Genomic DNA, 13,149 nt, shown 5'->3' with positions numbered 1-13,149 from the left:
AAAAAAGACAAACACTGACTGTACGACTTCATAAATCCCTAAAATAAAGTAGATCAATTATTTTATAGTTTTTCAGTCACTGATCAGACAAAACAAACGTTCTGACATAAATATAGGTTTTAAGAAACTTTGTTTTGTAAGTGCTTTGCTACTTGTTCTCTAATGTGTGCCGTTCTCCTATTTTTGTATATCGCTCTCTTGGTTTTATTTCTGTTTCTCCTGTCTGCTGTCTGTTTATATTTTATTCCAGCACAGTTGGTGTGGAGCACCCACAATTTCGTTGTACATCTACAATAACAATAAAGGGCTATTCTATTCTATTCTATTCTATTCTATTCTAGTCTAGTCTAGTCTATTCCTAAAGTGCATTTTAGAGACCCAGTTCATGAAGTGATTAGTTAATTAGCTGATAATGTGATGGATGTGGTATAAAATGATATTTATCTGAGCTGGAAAACATGTTGGAGTCTGTTTTTGATTGTTTTTGACACTCGCACACACCCATCGTGCATCACTCACCAAGAATTGTGTGTGTGTGTGTGTGTGTGTGTGTGTGTGTGTGTGTGTGTGTGTGTGTGTGCGTGTGCGTGCGTGCTTGTGTGTAATTCCTAGAAGACAGCTGGGTGTGCAGGAGGCCTGGTTCATGTAAAGTGTTTTTGCAGACCACATGAGGCTGTAGTGCAACACCATACAACTGTATCTCTGTAGGCTTTCAATAACTTTAACTGTGTGTGTGTGTGTGTGTGTGTGTGTGTGTGTGTGTGTGTGTGTTAGCACAGCCAGCTAGAGTTATTTCCTTCATAGGAAACAGTTACAGGATGTGTGACACTGGCAAAAAGAGAGAGATCAGCGTGCAAACACTCACGTGTTCGAATCACAACACTTCTATTAAAATAAATAAACCACTCGTCTTTCTCCGGTCAACAGTCACATTCCATTTTATACAAGTTAAAACCCTCCCATTATTGTATTCATGCACTAATCCACATTTTAGTGGATAAATATTTATATATGCACAGATAAGTTAATGATGAGTCAGCAAATGAACAGAACACAGAGAGGAGCTGTGATATAACAGCACTAAAAGTTAGTTTTTAAATGTGTTTTAAGTGTAATAATCAATGAAATATTCTTCCTGAATCCATAAAAAGGGGTCCTATTGGGCTTTTTCTTCTTTTGTGATATAATATATCTAATGAAGATGTACAAGTAATCCCTGTGAACAAACAGCTCGGACTTTAGATTGCTCTAAATGTTCAGATTCAGATATTTTTCTCTATGTTTGGCTACTGTGTGAATCATGCAAAGCTGCTCTAGGATAGTCCAAAAATAGAAGTATGGCTGTCTCTAAGTCCCACCCTGATAAAAGATGGCTGGGAATTAAATGGAAGTAATGTGATGCTTCTGGATTTTGAGTTTTTCTCTTGTTGAGTTTTTGATCCGTCTATCCCTCCATACATACAACCATTCCCAAGCCAGTCAAGAGGCTTAATCTCTCTATCTTGTCATGGCTGTTTTCCTGGCATCTTCCCAGTAGGAAATGCTCACTGGTATCCACGATTGAGTTCTTTTGGAATGGGAACCTTTCCGTAAAGTGACCATCGCCGTCAAACTTGGCTCTCTCTTCACCACAACGGATTGGTGTGTCTACATCACTGCTGATGCCACACTGATCCATCGATCCATCACTCACCTGCTCCAGTCTCCCTTCACTGGTGAACAAGAGCGTGAGATACTTAAACTCGTCCACCGATCCCAGCAAACATTTAGACGTGGAATGACCAATCTGCTGCTGGTGTTAGTTTCAAAATAAAAGTTGCGCTGATGTCGGAGACAGAACCTCAACATTGTTTCGAGCTGCTTATTGACAGTAGCACACAGACCTTTGTTAGGCCTTTTAGCAGGAAAGCGGACACTGCAAAGATACCTCAGACTCCGCCCTCTCACTCTAGGGCCTATTTCTGATCCCACTGATTACACGGTCAATCCAGCACGTCACAAGGCTGCTGACATCAGGGATGATAGATAAGACAAAGTATAAGATAATATACTCCATTATATCCTCTTTAGATTCCCATCATGTTCTTGATCAAACCAACGTCACACCTCACTGCTTACATCCCATCTGGCAGTGACATTGTTGTAAACTCCACTGAGTTTCAAAGAGTGGTTTTGGCTCTCGTGTTCATCAACACTGGTGTGGGTTTATTCTTCGAGGAGGAGGAGGATTAGCTCAGCATAATTTCAAACCAATGCTGAGCACATTTGCTTTCTAATAGTGCTGAGTAATGCTGAGTAAAGAGCTTTTGTGGGCTTTTAGGTGTCAGTTATTAAAAATACATTTCTGGTGTGGTTGTGATGTGTGGCCACAGATGTGTAGCAGACATGCATGTGTTTTCAGTTAAACGGGTTGTATGTGTGCTGAGTCACTGATTGATAATGAGCATGTACTTTTCTTTTAATAATACATTTAAAATCCCCCTTTTTTTGTTGTTTTTGAAAACGTGTCAAAAATGCAATGTTGCCTGTAAGGTTTTTTAAGACAGCTGAATCATGTGAGAGAGCGACTGTCTGTCTGAGGTCTGTGGCGGAGACGTCGGCTACAAACCGAATGCCTGAGATAACGGCGTGATATGCCGCCGTAAGGCAGTCGTGAGTGCTCGTGTTTTAGAGAAAGTAGTGAAGTCTGAGTGTGTCTTTGTGTATGTGATCAAGTCAGTTGTGGATTGTGAACCTGCAGTCATTTCTCCATCGTTTCAGGTCCATCCATGCATTTTCCTAACCACAAACAGCCATTCACAGGCACACTACAGCCAATTTAGACTCACCAATTCCTCCTAAAGTCCAAAGACTGTACGAGGAAGCCACAGAGAACTCACACAGACACACTGAGAGACTGCAAGCTACACACAGAAGTCTGATTTCAAGCCCTATTTTCTAAATTTTCGCCTTTTTAAGTGTCAGAAAGAAGTATTAGCTTATCCAGGTTAAACTCATTGGCTAATGGCTTTCAAGGCAGTTTTCTTTATATAGTGCCAATCACGATCCAATAACAGAGAGAAAACCCAACAAGCAAGCACTTGGTGACAGTAGGAAGGAAAAACTCCCAGGAAATCGGCATTATGGATGAACTGGAGGCAGTTAGCTTTTAGAACACAATGACAAAAATGAATTATAGAAGTCCAGCCTAGAATTAATAAATGTATTAACTAATTTTACAGCATCATTCTGAGACAGGATATATCTAATTTCTGAGATATTTCTCAAATGACAGAAAGCAGACCTTCATATTTGTTTAATATGCACGTTGAAGGACACATCCGGGTCAGAAAGAATTCCAAGATTTCTCACAGTCTTACTGAAGGACAAGGTAAAGCCGCAAGGCGTAAGCATCCGGTTAGACTCCATGTTTCTAAGATTTTAGGTCTGACTAGGGCTGCTCGATTATGGCAAAAATGATAATCACGATTATTTTCACTGAAATTGAGATCACGATTATTTGACGATATTTATTTAACCCTTTAAGACCTACTATAGAACCAAGTCCACCAGAGCTTATATTATTTTTTTTACATGCTGTAGTGCCATTTGTGGGAGCATTTCAAGTTGCTATACAACTGTTATAGCCCATATTTTAATAATATGTATGCATTAAGTCCATAGTAATTACATAAATTGCAAAAAAGTGCAATAAACTACAAAAAAAATTGAAAATCGCTTTTGTTTTGTTTACATATATTTCTACTTGGAGAAAGTTAAGAGGTTTATCCCTCAAAACTTTAAATACAATAAAGTTGCAAAAAATAGTTTACAACAACAGGAAATTTATTTTGAGTGTCTTCATAGTTTTATTTTGGAGATACAGTTTTTATATACTGCAGGAAAAACAAAAAACAATCCTATGATGCAAATTTGCAAAGAAAACAGCAGGTGCATCATTTCACTGTGGGAAGTGTTACGAACAGCTGATGGATCGGCAAAGCGTGTTTCTGGAGTATTATGTTTTTGTTCCTGCAAGCGCTTTTTATGCAGTTTTTGCAAAGCTATATGTGGAAGGAAACCGTGACCGAGGACAAGCTGATGGCATAAGTTGTAAGTACAACTCCTCCGGTTTCATATGCAAAACAAATTATTGCGCTAGCTTACACGGTTCAGGTTCTACAGGGATTTAAAAATAGTTACACAACACGGAGCGTGCTGCTCTGACCGGATTTAAAGGGTTAACAATGACTTTAAAAAATAATATAAAATAGTGTGCAACACCACTGAAGTTTTTTTACCTCTCTTTTCAACCAACAGCAGTCACTCTCCTCTCCAAATAACTTCTGCTTAGCTTTCCGAGCTTCCCTCGGGTCCTCTTAATCAGCGGTCTCCAACCTTTTTTGCACCACGGACCGGTTTATGCCCGACAATATTTTCACGGACCGGCCTTTAAGGGAGGGAGGGGCTAATAATCGGCTCAGTCATTTTTAATGATCGTTGAAAGCCCAGATCGTAATCGTGATTAAAATTCGATTAATTGAGCAGCCCTAGGTCTGACTACAATAACCTCCGTTTTATCTAAATGTAAAAGCAGGAAATTAGAGGCCATTCAAGTATTTATGCCTTTAAGAAATGCCTGCAGTTTAACTAATTGGTGTGTGTCATCTGGCTTCATGGATAGATAACGCTGGGTATCATCTGCATAGCAGTGAAAATCTTTATCTTATCTCACTGTCACTTGTTATCCATCATTTAGAGCTGGTTTGTAACATCCTGGACAGCTGAATGCAAACATAGTTACAGGTACAGAAAAACAGCCACCTACCTGTATGTACGTATGCTATACCTTTTGCGTTGTACTACCACACAGCTGCAGTTGTCGTGAATCATGTCTGTTAGAGCTGCTGATTGGCTCTTTGGGGGCAGGAATAAAACAGCCCTCCCATATTAGATTTCTGTTCCGGGTTCTCGCTCTTGTAATGTTTATTGGAGTTGGAAGTGTAGATGTGGATGCCTGTCAGCAATAGCTGAGCTACACACACAAACCCACATACACACACCTGTGTTAGTTATCACAGTGACAGTGATCTCACACAGCAGCCAGCCAGTGTTTGGAGGCATTTACTCAAGAGTGTAATACTAGCGTCCCGTGAGAACAGCGTATCAAGAAGTAGGTCAGCAGGCATCAAAAACAGTGCAAACACCGCACGCGAAACTCAAACAGCTTGAGAGGAAACACTCGAAATTTTAATGTTAAACTACTGAGTGTTTAATTAGGTAAACGGTCAATTCAATAAGCTAATTCTTCTAGTGTGTTTTACTCTTTGTAGTATACTTTGTACATAGTACAATTTACTCTTTACTCATTGATTTCTTTTCTTATTGAGTTTTCTTATCAATTTCTTTTTGTTGTATCTTATTTTTATGTCTTTTTATTTTCTATTTTTATTGTTTTTGATAATATCTCTAATTTAGTTTTACTGATTCACTTTATAATCCTTGTACTGCTGTAACAAGGAAATCTCCTAAGTATAGGATTAATAAAGCTAATATCTATAAACGATAGAAGTAACAACTGTCACTATGTGCTTTTTTTTCTGTACAGTAGATTAACGTATGTCCTAAATTACCTCTAGTCCTAACAGAACTCTTAACAGACAATAAATATTGACCAACCACAACAAGTTATTTTTTCCCCCTTGAGGCCTAAAAATGGTTCTTCTTTCTTTTTTTATGTATCTTTAGTTATTCTTGGACCTCTTTCCTTTATCACACTTTCCAATACAAATGTCATTTTTTTGAAAATTATTACTTATATTCTCCTGCATTTGATTTGTATTCAGTAAAACTTTTGCAGAAACATCTGCGGGTTTGCGTTCCAGTCAACTGCAGGGGCGTCAAAACTTTAGTTATTTTTGAAACTGACAAAAGATACAAGCCCGTTATTGCTTTGAACTTTAGTAACCGGAGATAACATTTACACAACCTCCTCTGGAGAGGCCGTACAATATGTGTACCAGTTATAGTCCTGCCATGTGATAGGTTTAGCTGAAGGGGGAGACAGTTAATGAGTGATGGGGAGAAAGAGGGAATCAGGTCTATTTCCTCTGTGCTGGGAAAGACAAACATGGGCAGACGAGAGGAAACCAAGACGGCACAGGGAAGGCGACTGATCTTTGGCTCTAATGGAGCCTCTTTAACACCACCCAGTCAGTGGAGGATGATTTATTGGGGCCTGATGTCACATTAACTGCCGCGTTGGGTTTTCAGGAAAATAGCCGGAGTTACTGTAAAGACCATTAATGATAGGGAACACTGATTTCTTATCATTACCTTCAGCTTTTCCTCCAGTGCTGCTGTCCCTGATCATTACTGGTGACTCCCACTGACTTAATAAAATAACCACAAACAAAGCAGAAAGAAAAATGATTGCTAAATTTCATAGTATACTGTACAATTAGCAGATGCGTAGTGGCTCAGACACAATATGGCACTGTATGGAAAAACAGATTTTCTGGCCCTGAAGTGAGTCCCAGCAGTTAACAGCTGTTTACAGATCATGAAGCCGACATTTAGAGGAGCTGGAAACCGTGGGAAATATTTCTGCACACAGGAGGACTTCCAGAGTTAAGTGAAAGTTGCGTCAGGGCCAGGGGTGTCAAACTCCTTTTAGTGTCTGAGCCACATGAAGCTCAATTCAATCTCAAGTGTGCCAGAAAAGTAGAACCACCTACCCAAGTCTACCGAAAACTCTCAGCAAAAGAAGGTATTTTTTTTTGTTTTGCTTAATTAATTGTATAAAAAGCCTAAATCCTCAAGGTGCTTCATATTATAAGGTAACAAGAGAACCTCCCAAAACACTGCAAAGATCATTTAGCAGGCTGCATGTTAGACACCATGTCTGGTCTCTAGGGGTGTGAAATAGTATGAGGCGATTAGCATTGCTGCAGATGACTTCTTGCCCAATTTACAAAATTGTTTTATTTCATCCACACAGAAAAGTTTTCCAGCATGAACAATCTCTTTAAGGTCACGCCAGCACATCTCAGTAGGATTTTAGTCCATTCTAAATCCTTAATTTTGCTGTTTTTGAACCACTCCGAAGTGGACTTGCTGGTGTGTTTTGGATCCTTGTCCTGCTGGACTAGCTGAGGGTGCTTGAGCTTCAGGGCATGAACTGATGGTGAGAGATTTTCCTCCAGGATTTTCTGTTAGAGAGCAGAATTCATGGTTTCATGACCATCACACTACCACCACCATGGTTCACTGGAGTATTTGCAACCCTTCCCAGACTCATGGATGTCAGTGACTTTCAGCTTTTTCAGCTGTTTCTTTAGATCATGGCTTCATGTGTTGGTCTGCTTCACTTTGTCACACGGGTTCTATTTAAGTGATTTTTGGATTCAACAGTGTAGTTTGTATTTACTCGGCCTGTCTTTGCCTAATATTAAAATTAGTTTGATGATCTGAAACAAGTGTGACAAATATGCAAAAACAAAGAAAACAGGAAGGGGCAAACACTTTCACAGCACTGTAGTCCTCGCCACAACGTCACAAAGTCAGAGTTAACAGTGAGAAACAGCATGAATCTCAGTGTGCAAATATTTATTTGAAAGGGTTTTATATTGTAACTCAGTAGGAAGGAGAGCGGGAACAAAACTCAAGGTAATGGTTTTAAAGTTAGGAAGGCAACTTTAAAAAAGAAAAGAAGGAATTTTAATGGGTTTTCCCTCTGAGTTTTATGGTTGCTCATTAACAGCTATATGCTAGAGCCGGGGTGAGGTCACATTAAAGTAAATACACACAAACACACACACACACAAGCCAAACCAGTGGAGAGCAGCTGTAAAATCAGCATGGGAAAAGGTTTCTGCTCTTTTTTTCTACATTGTTCCTCCCAGAGTTTATTCTGCTGCTTAATTTGGGGCTTTATTCTGTTTCTCTGTCTGTCTTTTGTCAGTTGAGATTTAACCTGAAACACAGCAGTGTTTGAAATCCTATTTTATGCTTTGACCTTACTTTACTACTGTCTTGGTGTATTGGCACATTTTGTGAACATTATCCTGCCTGTAGTCAGGACAAAACTAAACTATAGTTCACTGTTGCCGACTTCAGATACTAGTTGGAGCGAGATTCACAGAAATTGGTTAACAGCTTAATACTTTTAAAGGATGAAATGTGTAGCAGGTGAGACCTGTAGATCCTGACCATTCCTGTGTCTGTGTCAGGGATAATTAAGGATCCTGCAGATCTGCAGATGTAAAGCTCCTCTGGCAGAGTCCAAAAATAAAATATAAATATATAGATCTGGAAATGAGCAGTTCTCTTTTCAGTAACACAGCCTTCCTGACTGGTTGATGAGTCCCCAACCTGTTGGTGCGCAGTTGCTTGAGGTTGCTGTCATTCGCTAGGAGAAATTGGTTCAAAAGAGGTATATGGTACTGCCCTAAAAAACTTTGATTGCCCTAGTTACCCGTAGTTTTGTGAAAAACACTGGCTTTTCTGCAAAAAGTAGCTGATCAGTAGTGAAACTGTAAAAACTACAAACAGTCATTGTTTGGTTGTGCGCTAATGCAAAACTTTTACACAAGAATTTTCTGTTTCTGCACTCCAAATGTCATGTAGACTACAGGCAAGTCTAGCAGTGCTAACAAACAAAAGCAATTTCAGGGAGGTTATTGATGCAGCCTCCTTTCTGTGACTTATTCTAGTGACAGCCTCCAGCGACCACCTGTCAGCCACTTGGTGATACACATTTTCCCCAGTAACCAGTGGTTACCATAATCATTTAGAAGAAAGACTTCCACAAACAGCTGTAAACAAAAACAAAAACAAATTTCAGGTAACATATTTTGGATACTTGAATTATAAAACACTCTCTGCATTAATCTAAATTGCAAAAGTGTTTGTCTTCAACTTGTAGAGCGAAGTAAATGAGATAAAACTATATGAAATATAATTTGACAGAAGTGTAAGTATTCACGTATCTGCTGATTGAAGGATTCTGTGATGCAAGTGAACTTTTTCTGGCTATCGTACTAAAGACACTTTGTTATATTTTAGTCCAAACCAATAGACAAATGTTGGTACTGTTTTGCAGATATGGAAGAGTATATGTGACACGATCTTCAAAAATCCTAATATGCAATTCAATTCAACATTTGTAGTATGAGCAGAGGATTTAAACTTGCAGCATTTCCAAACTGTTTTATGACTTTTGTCATAAAAAGCTGAGTATGTCGACTGTGGAGACGTTTTCATTAACAGACAGTGCCAAACAATTTTATGTAGACAGCAGACGACTGAGAAATTGTAACCATTTTTCATTTGAAGTGTGTGTTTGTGTGTTTCTGGACATAAATAAACAGTTGCTCAACAGTTTTGATGTTTCTTGGTATGGAAAATGTTAAACTGACATATTCACTGTGGCACCAAAATGTGGAAACTCAGCAGAAGCTGCTGGGGTGGGACACACACAAACACATGTGGATAAAGCTCATAACTACAACAACTAAATCATCTGAGACAGAAAAAAAAGAAGTTATTCAGAGTTATTCTAGACGTTTCACCTCCACACAACCTTTCAGCAGAGCTAAAACAGCACACACACACCTTTTTTTACTGCAGTATCATCACTTAAGATAAAGGTCAGAGTACGCAGACTTCATTCTTTTTTTTAAGAAAATAAAATACCACTAAAACTGTTACATTTTAATAGCTACTTCATTTTATGTTGTTGACTCACTGTTGAACAAGGAGTTCAAAACATGGGCGGAGCACGCTTTAGTGTGTGGTGCCCATGGCCCCCAGTCTGGACACCTCACACAATCACAGACAGCGTAAATACGGACGTAGCAACCATGACGTCAATCGCTGGTGAGCAAAGTCGTGTTGTGAAGCCTCAAGATGAGAGTTTTCATCATCGCCATCTTTTGGAACTGGGCATGACAATCACTGGGAACAAATTGCCAGTCAAAAAACGTTAGCTGCCGAGCATAAATGATGATCGTCTTTACGGACACTTAGAATACCTCAATTTACAGAATGGATTTAATGCCCTGTGTTAAAAATGGAGAAATGATAACTTTAGCAACTGTTTAAGATTTTTTTTTTTTTTCAATCATCTGAAGGTTAAAACAAAACTTAGACGAGTCTTTATGTGGTGGAAAAATCAGTTTCAAAATCAGAAAGCTAGAAATGGCTAAAGCCCAGTTACCGCTATAAAATGTGCACTTGTCTACAAAAAGTTTAAGCACTTTTGGACATTTGTGTAGATTCTCTATACACAGGCTTTTCTGCCAGTGCCACCCCTTTGTATCTAATGCGGCCAACACAAACAACAGGGAAGGAAGCACACTGAACTACGGTTCACGTTCATGTTCAAAGTAAAACAGGAAGTAAACTCAGAGAGACGAAGACAAACACTAAGCTAAACGTGATGGCAGAGACACAAAGCAAGAGAAACTAGAAAAACAACGATAAACCGGCACAAAAATATAAAGAATAATATAAATAAAACACGTGTGAGGTCTTCACTCGCATGCTCGCTCCCTAAATCTGCACTCAGATATCAGGAATATAAGAAGCTCATTTCTCCAATGACATTTTGTTTCATGCTTGAATCGGGATTTACTGTGTAAATCAGACAGGATTAAGAGTTGGATTGTTGCACAGAGGCAAGCTGCTTTACCCTGTTTGTAGTCTTAGACTAGACTAAGCCGACTGTCTCCCTGGCTGCAGATTCACAGTTAGCGTACGGATACCAGGGAACTATCACAGCTGTCTTCTAAATCACTGAAAAAGGAGGAATAAACATCCAAAACTTGTTTACTGTTACATTAAACCTCTGAAACGGTATTTTAAACCTTGTTGGGGTATCGTGGTAGTCCAGATGAAGCCAAATCATTTAAGTGCAGCATTGAAACAAAACGTCAAAAAAGTATTTTCATCTTGCAAAGCTGAAAATTTCCTCCTTTTTTTTTCTTGTAAGCAGTTGTTCAATCAGTTAAAAACATAGCTGCTTCAGTGTTTCTTCTCCAGGCCAATGAAAGACTTGAATTTCAGGATATCCCTCAGCCACCCCGTCCTTATCTCACATCTGGATTCATGCAGTTGTCCCTGTAAACAAACATCATCACAATCCGTCTTATCATCCCACTCTTCCTCTTCGTGTATCTTTCCTAATCTTCCCTTTTCTCGGCTCCTCTCCTCTAATCAGACAACTATTGTGTTAAAGAAAACACAGACGGATCTGAAGGCTTACCTGGAAACAGATTGAGACAAGGAGATGGAGGCAGAGCCTGAGAAAAGGTCAAACCTGTTGAGATAAAATATGTTTGCATAATAAGCAACTGCCATTTCAGCTGGAAGAATGAGGCAGGCAGGGAGATGCAGGCAAGCGTGAAGACGTTAATCAAAGTCGAAAAACTTCAAAGAATCATACATTTGAACAACTGTAGGACTTAAAAATAAAATGACAGATACTGCAAACCTGTGTCGGGTGAAGAATCCAAAGATTCGACAAACCAATCCTTTGAATCACATCATCTCATTCTGAATCACATTTGACAAATTATACATTGTTTGGAAGCACAAACCCTTCAGATTCAAACAATATAAACATTTTAATGATGCTAATCCTGCAGGGACAATTGTCCCTTAATTTGTAATGGAAGTGCGTACACAGCAAAATGGCAGCTTCCTTCAGTTTCTGTCTTCTATTGGGGTCACACAGGTCCTGAATCGCTGAGCTCTGGATACCATTTTCATTATCCTACAAACACAAAACAAATTATAATGGTGGTTTGTGAAATACTCAGGACATTTAATATTTCTATACACATATTTTACATTTTTTAAATTTTTCTGAGCACAAATTTTCATCAGTACTGATTTCTGTCCAAGTGAACCTTTAACGCGTGACAAAGACATCGGGAGGCTGGAGGAGTCTGTGGTGGCATGAATCAAGTTGTTGCTTTTCCACTTATCCGATTGGGGAGCTTGGAGCAGACTGGGCGTTATTCCAACTATCATAGGCGAGGTAAACTGTGGACAGGTCATCCATAACAGCAGTATTGCTGCTCATATTAAATATCAGTAACAACTGCGCTGTGATTGGTCTGGTTTAGCTGTAAGGGAAGGTGTCAGTTAAGTGTAGGGTGCAAATCTGTTAGCGATCAAAGTGATTGAAAGGAGGTTTTGTGTAGTATTTAGAAAGAAATCACTTAGAGACAGGCAGCAACCTCCAGCAAGCACCACCAACCAGTTGGGGAATATTCACTAACCGGTCTCTAGGCCTCTGTTACTGAGGCCTGTGGATGAAATAAAGCTAATAGCTCATTTTTCTTGGAAGTCAGTGATAACATGATAACACGTGTAGACTGTTGATTATTTTTTTTAAATTCACAATTCTTAACTAACAAGTTTACAGAAAACCATCTCTCACTTATTTTTTGTAAGAATTGCTCTAATTGTTTTACATTTAAGGATAAGGGGTTTATTTTTAATGGTTGCTACTAATATTTTATTTTACCTTTTTTTTTTTTTTTCAGCCAAAGGTGATGCAAAGAAAATCAGTCTAAAAACGATGATGAGGGTTTTAGATCAATAAACACAGAGACAAAGAAACTCAGGGACAGTATGGAGGCAGTGGGGGGTGAACTGTAGCAGCCAACGTCGCTCTGTAATCTTTGTGGATTGTGCAGGATTAACTCCACAGTCGGATACTGGTCTGACAGACAAAGCTCCCCCATCATCAGCTGCCTGTTGCAGAAACAGGACACCAGTCGACAGCTTAGAGACCCAACAACAGACGAGTCCCAGAGATTTCATTCATATTTGCCTCCCAGCGTGTCCTGACATGGCCAACTGTGCAGCTCATGCATTTTAGACCAAGTTAAAGAGAACACCAGCTGAGCCCCGCGCTGCTCTGTGGGGACTGTTTCTGGTAATGCATCTCAGAGAGCTTTTAAAAGATGCGCAAAGGTGGCAAATTACAAATAACATGCTTTTCTTATAAATAAAAATCTCTGCTTTTAGTGGTTTCAACCCTTATGCAAGTGATCTTTTCAAAGTGATTTCCATCCATGAAAAAGCCCAAACTGCCCAACCCTAACATATAAACTGCTTTTTTATTTATACTGTTGCCTGGCCACTCTGATCTAATTC

General features: G+C 39.2%; 1 protein-coding gene across 1 annotated transcript in view; it reads left to right on the top strand.

The window, feature by feature from the left end:
* rassf3 (Ras association domain family member 3) overlaps window positions 1–13,149 on the top strand; it is a 68,320-nt gene that overhangs the window by 13,262 nt on the left and 41,909 nt on the right. The window lies entirely within an intron of this gene.

The sequence above is a fragment of the Diplotaxodon limnothrissa genome, linkage group LG17 (genome assembly GCF_057381915.1).
Source record: "Diplotaxodon limnothrissa isolate DT_005_m linkage group LG17, D_limnothrissa_male_GT1.1, whole genome shotgun sequence".
Classification (NCBI taxonomy): Eukaryota; Metazoa; Chordata; class Actinopteri; order Cichliformes; family Cichlidae; genus Diplotaxodon; species Diplotaxodon limnothrissa.
Note: the sequence above shows the minus strand (reverse complement) of the source record. Positions and strands in the feature narration are given on the sequence as shown.